We start from the raw sequence: 7,338 nt of genomic DNA, 5'->3' as shown, positions 1-7,338 counted from the left end.
AAAGTGTTTCAACAAAATACAAACCACTTGATTGAATGAAATAACAGTATAAATAGTACAAATTGTACAAAGGCAAAATCCTTTAAAATACCTCATTTTCGTCTACTTTTTATAAATCATGCACAGATTAACATCTCACCTAGCATAAAAATCTTACGTTATCAATATGTGATGCTTAATGAAGAAGTTTATAGAAAAATGCTTCGGGCCTTTCAATTTTTCAAAAATTATCGAAAATGAACGAATCCAGTGTTCTCTTTCAAATTCCGATAAATTAATAATTAATTAGAATAATAACTACCAAAACCTAAAGAATTATCAAGACAGAAAATAAATACTTATTTCTAATCACACAAAAAATATTCAATATGTCTTTTTTCGGAGACCGACTTTGCTCACTACGTAAAGTTCGTAACGTTGCGCTTTCAGGCATTCATTGCTCTGCAAACTGACAACCGAGCGCTAAAAACACTAATTAACACATTAATATTGTTAATAACAATATCAAAATAATATAAACTAACCAGATCATGCTCAGAATACCCTACGACATCAAATATTAACGACTAATTACGAAGAATAATTGTTTGCTTTATAAGAAAATGGCCGACAGCAGCTGGAACAGGGAATAATCTACAGGTACACCGGCATCTCCAAAATCAATGTCACGTGACCCGCGTCCGCCGATAGATATTATCGCATATCGCTATAGCGGAGACGAGAGATTCCAATCTGTGTTATCTGTAGGTCTTTGATTTAAATATGAACGGTATATTTAGTATATATTTGACACACAAAGTTGAGTTAACCAAAAATGGATATTAAATCTAGGTAGCCTTTTTTTTTTTTGGGGGGGGGGGGTTAGATTGTATATTCCTTGTTAGAGAGCCAAAAATATAGAAAAACTCACGTAGGCATGCTATAGTGTTTGATTTCAGGTACATGTACATATCAGGTGCATTTATCAGTAAAAGTTATTTACATATATATTTACATACATGTTTAACAGTTTACAAAATAACATTTGTTATTTACACACACATACACACACGCTTATATATATATATATATATAAACACATACATATACATATATATATACACAAAGTATCATATAGTATTTTTACAACGTTGGTGATGTAATTGGTGCATGTGTATTTTGCGATTGATGTTGGTGTTGTGTAGCCTTTCATGTTCAAGCTCATAACGATATTAATATCCGATATATCAACTCGTGCTTCCGTTACACAATTGATTTATAATTGGAGAAATCATCAAATGTGTCTGGAAATAATCGGATTAACTACCGTCGTGGATACAGTTAAATGGATTTTATCATGGTAAGTCAACGTTGTAAGTGTGGTACAGTTTTACAAGCTTGACAACCTAACCCGAAATCAAAACGTTAGGTTGAGGCGCATGTGTAAAATTGACCAACTTTTATTTAATAATAATAGGTCTGCTCATGACTCAAGTTTATTTAAGTAATCTAATTCGAGGAATTAGGTTACTACACATGATGGAGCTATATGTATATACTAATGATACAATTGAGTGGCTTGATATGTGATGGCCAATTCATCATGCTAACAATTTTTGAAGATTTAAAAGTTACACATTTAGACAATTAGAGCACACATTTATCGATTGTTATTTGATATGTGGTAAACAAATGCATTGTATTTGCGTTCACCAATAAGAAAACCTTACAGATTATGCACATTTTGTAAGTTTTAGTAACAACATAGAATAAAATAGCATGGTATATGATGGACAACTGTTATAAACCAGGGACCTATACAAACAAAGGGATGAGACACTCACTGAACCGAAGAACAAGCTATCGCGTTGTTACGCAAAAGGGAACGAGACTTGCGACCCAACGAGACTTCGCGCTTCGAGGCAAATTTTAACAGCCGCCATTTTGACAAAGCGAGACCGTGACAAAGCAATCGAGAAATAATAAGAGTACAAATTAACCAAGTGTTGCCAACACAGAAGTATTCATTGCAAAGGTTTGTTGAGTTTGATACATCTTATTGTTTCATTTGTTTTCGACTATGCTTTGTATTTACTTATAAAACAACGGTGGGTATTTTCACCAAATCATGCGTATCATTGTTTACACTTCCATAATTCGAGAAACGTGTGTCGTGGCTTTTTTCAAAAGGCTTGGTCAAATAAAGCTCTATACTATTGTATTTTGTATTCTTACAAACGTTACATTTCAACGCATTGTGTGATGCTAATTTTATTTGTATTGTTAGCAAATTCATGATTTTAAATGAGCACAAAGGCAATACAATTTAAGTCATTTTTTAATTTTTACCACTATCAGTTTCATCAACATATGTCGTGGCTCTTTTTGAAAGGCTCAGTCAATACTAGCCCTATATTAATCTTATGGGTATCTTTACAAACATTACATTTTAACGCATTGAGTGATGCTAATTTTATTTGTATTATTTACAAATTCATGATTTTGAATGAGCACAAAGGCAATACAATTTTAGTCATTTTTTTATATTTTACCACTTTCAGTTTCATCAACATATGCCTAACTATTTTTGAAAGGCTCAGTCAATACTAGCCCTATATTAATCTTATGGGTATCTTTACAAACATTACATTTCAACGCATTGAGTGATGCTAATTTTATTTGTATTATTTGCAGAGGCATAATTTTGTATTAGCTCAAAGATTATACAACTTTAGTCATTTTTTATTTTGTAATCACTATCAGTTTGATCAACATATGTCGTGGCTCTTTTCGAAAGGCTCAGTCAATACTAGCCCTATATTAATCTTACTGGTATCTTTACAAACATTACATTTCAACGTATTGAGTGATGCTAATTTTATTTGTATTATTTGCAAATTCATGATTTTGAATTAGCACAAAAGCAATACAATTTTAGTCATTTTTTTATTTTTTTACCACTATCAGTTTCATCAACATATGTCGTGGCTCTTTTTTGAAAGGCTCAGTCAATACTAGCCCTATATATATCATGTTGGTGTCTTTACAAACGTTGCATTTCAATGCATTGTGTGGTGCAAATTTAATTTGCATTATTTGCAAAGGCATAATTTTGTGTTAGCTCTAAGATAATACCATTTTAGTAATTGTTTTTATTTTGTTATCACTATCAGTTTGATCAACATATGTCGTGGCTCTTTTCGAAAGGCTCAGTCAATACTAGCCCTATATTAATCTTATGGGTATCTTTACAAACATTACATTTCAACGCATTGTGTGATGCTAATTTTATTTGTATTATTTGCAAAGGCATAATTTTGTATTAGCTCCAAGATGATATAATTTCAGTTATTTTTCAATTTTTTTAGTTAAACGTGTTATCAACATATGTTGAGGCTTTTTTCAATAGACTCCATCAATAGTAGCACTATTTTGATCATGTTGGTATTTTTGCAAATGTTACACTTCAATAAACTGTGTGGTGCACATTTTATTTACATGAATTGCAAAGGCATAATTTTGTATTAGCTCAGAGATTATACAATTTTAGTCATTTTTTTTTAACCAGTCTCGGTTTTGAATGTGTATGTCAATGCTCTTTTCAAAAGGCTCGGTCAATAATTGACCTATGATAATCATGTTGGTATCTTTAGATATGTGACACTTCAATGCATTGTGTGTTTCACATTTAATTTGCATTATTTACTAACTCATAACTTTGTATAAGCTAAAGGACAATACACATGTATAACTTTAGTCATTTTTTAATTGTTAGACCGCTTTCAGTTTTGTATACATATGTCATTGCTTTTTGCGTAAGGGCCAAGGCTCTGTAAATACTAGCCCTATATTATTCATGTTGGTATCGTAACCCTTTCAGCGCTGGAATCAAACTTTAAAGGCCTTTGCAAACTGTTTGGACCCAGATGAGACGCCACAGAACGTGGCGTCTCATCAGGATTCAAACTGTTTGCTATTCTGAAAGTATTCTGTGAAAAAAATCTAAGAAAATGCTAATTTTAGAAATTCAGCAGACAACACTTTAGCAGACGACAAATTTCCCAGCATGCTAAGGATTAGCAAATTGTACACTTCAGTGCATTGTGTGGTGTACATTTAATTTGCATTATTTGCAAAGTTCTTGATTTGTATAAGCTCAATGATGATACAATATTAGTCCTTAATCAATTAATTAAAAAAAACAATTGAGATTAACATTTGTCTCCGCTTTTTCTTAGGGATTGATCAATACAAGCTCTATTATTGTTTGTGTTTGTACCAATGTTACATTTCAATGAAATGTATGGTGCATATTTTAAATGCATTTTTTTGAAAAAAAAAATTGATGTCTGCATAGGAAATCCTGAGGTGGAATTTTCAATGATATTTGCTAAGAAGAGATTTCATTTCAACAAAAAATGTCATAAAAGTGGAAAGTGTCGTCCTTATTAGCCTGTGCGGACTGCACAGGCTAATCTGGGACGACACTTTACGCACATGCATTATGCCAAGTTTACTCAAAACACGAGACATATAATCGTTCTCATTCACAGAATGTTTGACCATTTTTTTTTAAATATAAATTTAATAACTATTATTATAGAAAAAAAATAGAAAAATTGCAAAGGTCATATTTCTTTATCATTGGAGAAAACATTTATTCTGAGATATTTTCAAGAGTTTGTTTCCACGTTGTTAATGCTTCTATTAAGAATTTCTGAAATGTGTAGATAATTGTTATTCAATTAATGCAAAAAATCGGAATTCTTACATAAATATTTCAATTAATTTTATTAATATGTTGATACAACTAAGTACATTTTTATGTCCATCTGTCTGGTCGTCTGAAATTCCGTCACACTTTGCGTTTAGGTTTTGCGTTAACGTTTCGAAAAATGTGGAAAAAGGTGGCATAGTCTATTAGTCTTCCTATGGTGGCAAGCCATGTTTTCAATAAATGATGGTGACTGTGTAAACATTTTATTAACTGATTTTTAGAATATGTTTTGTTTTATGCTTTTAGAATGCATAGAAAACGCAAAAGAGGATCCCTTACGGTGAAACGCAAGTACCACTACATAACATCTGAACAGCCAAAGGAAGAAAACCATGTTGCCAGTGAACCCCTGGTGAACATTAAAGCTACAACAGATTCTTCTACCCAGTCAGAAAGTGAAAATGTGCAGTTCACAAGTGATCATAGTTATGCTATTGATGAAGACTCCACATATGAGCTTGACTCCTTCCAGGAGACAAACAATGATAAGCCTGAAGCTGATGTGATGGAATGTAGTTCAGGGCTTCTAGAAATGGAGGTGGAGACGACAACCTTCTCAGACTTTGCTGTGGAACTTAAACTGCAAAATTTTTCATCTCAGTTCGTTGTAAAGGAATTAGAGCAATCAATTCAAATGTTACAGTTGTACGCAAATGACAGTCTGACAGCAATCAAGTTATCGGTTGAAATTAAGAGTGATTTTACGTGCTCTGTCTATGTGCATCGGAAATGCATTCGGAGATCTCACCAAATATGGACTGGACTGCCACAACATATCAATCGCGTTGCTTATGTTCTGGTGTTATAGGAAAGACTGTTAAAATTTGATGTCTGCATAGGAAATCCTGAGGTGGAATTTTCAATTATTTTTTTTTCGCATAGATAGTCGATGTAGGGATATAGATAAATGAAATTAACTAGTTTATATAGATGGAGTTATTAATTTTACTTATAGATTTCTCTCTAAATAAAATGATTGTACTTTATATACTCTAAGGAACCATATCGCTATACATAAACTATAGTTTTGCTTTAGTATAGGTTGTCAACACAGGGATTTTACTTATACTTAACTACAATTAAGTGTAGCATAGGTAGAGGTATATCATACAGCTTTTACATTGTCAGTATTACTCAATTCTATATTTCTAAAAAAAAAATTACGAATGAAAAAACAATCCAAGTATATACTTTATGCAGTTATATGCAGGGATCATATTTTTTTCTTATATGTGTCCTAATTTTATATTAATGTATGTAATTCTTGTTTAAAAAAAGTCATTTAATAATTATATTTTTCACTTATGAACTTTGGTACAGACAGGTCACTATGTATTAACAATATTAACATTCTCACGAAAACATGTTTATTCCTTATATTGTAATAGGAACTTTTTCGAAGTGATGCATGATTTGTATTTACTTCAAAAGCATGCTGTTATTGTAAATGTAATGTAAATGACGATTAGCTTAACATGCTTAAGTCAGAATAAACTTTTATGTTCTATTAACTGCATTTAAATCTTTGTCCATAATTTTGTTAAAACCATTCTACAACACGTTTTATATTCATTTCTTTGAAAATAATTAAAGGAATAAAACACTAAACTCCTTTGTACACACTATTTAGTAGTAACTGTAAATGCCTGATTCAATTGTCTCATCATAATTACACCGTATCATGTGTCCACTGTTTTGGATATCTTACTTGCATGTGCGAGGATTTGATTTATTAATGTTGTTTTATATATTGATTGTTCGAGATATATATGATAATAAAACGAATAAAACATGAGTATATATATATATATATATATATATATATATATATATATATATATATATATATATATATATATATATATATATATATATATATATATATAGAACTACTAAAACACGAAAACCTTTCTTGTTTTTTGTTTGGTTTGTACGCAAAATGCAGAACTAAAAAAATGCATCCAATATTTATTACCTCGTAAATTCTGTTAATGTTTTTTTATGACATGACCTCGAAATCCAGATACACTTTTATACTCCGCACCACAAACAGGACAAATATAGCACAGCTCTTTCGTGCTTGCTTGCGATTTATTGTTTGCCTCATCATCAGTATAATAACCTTATACCAAATCTAAATCTATGTCGTCATCCCATGAAAGGAAATTTTTATGTTTAGAAGACATTTTCAGTAAATTCCATGAATTCCAACGTTCACTATGACTTAAGGGAGTCCAAATAAATTTCAAAATGACATTCGAAAATTTGCTGCGTCGGAGGTTAAAAGAACAATTATACATTTTGAGTTGTTTGCAGTCTTGATAATGTTGCTATTTTAAACAAAACATGGTAACATTTTAATTCTATTAAAAGACCGGTCTTTTTTACATGCACATACGTGCGATAAACAACGGCAATTTAACCCTGGCGAAACAACCGGCAATTAATATTCATCAAAGAGTCCGATAATTGGGTGCCCATTTGACATACTGCGTAATAATAAGACTAATTAATGATTGATTTTGAGATCAACAACGCAACAATTAAACGAATAGGTACTTGTTTATTTAACATAATATAAT

The 7,338-nt window shown here is 31.2% G+C and overlaps 1 long non-coding RNA gene across 1 annotated transcript; it reads left to right on the top strand.

Annotated features, from left to right (window-relative positions):
• The first annotated feature begins 1,787 nt into the window (after positions 1-1,787).
• Positions 1,788-6,364, top strand: LOC127832197 (uncharacterized). Its single transcript, XR_008026735.1, has 2 exons — positions 1,788-2,014; positions 5,003-6,364. It is a non-coding gene; the product is annotated as an uncharacterized LOC127832197 (long non-coding RNA).
• Positions 6,365-7,338: the final 974 nt, after the last annotated feature.

The sequence above is a fragment of the Dreissena polymorpha genome, chromosome 5 (assembly GCF_020536995.1).
Source record: "Dreissena polymorpha isolate Duluth1 chromosome 5, UMN_Dpol_1.0, whole genome shotgun sequence".
In the NCBI taxonomy this organism is placed as follows: Eukaryota; Metazoa; Mollusca; class Bivalvia; order Myida; family Dreissenidae; genus Dreissena; species Dreissena polymorpha.
Note: the sequence above shows the minus strand (reverse complement) of the source record. Positions and strands in the feature narration are given on the sequence as shown.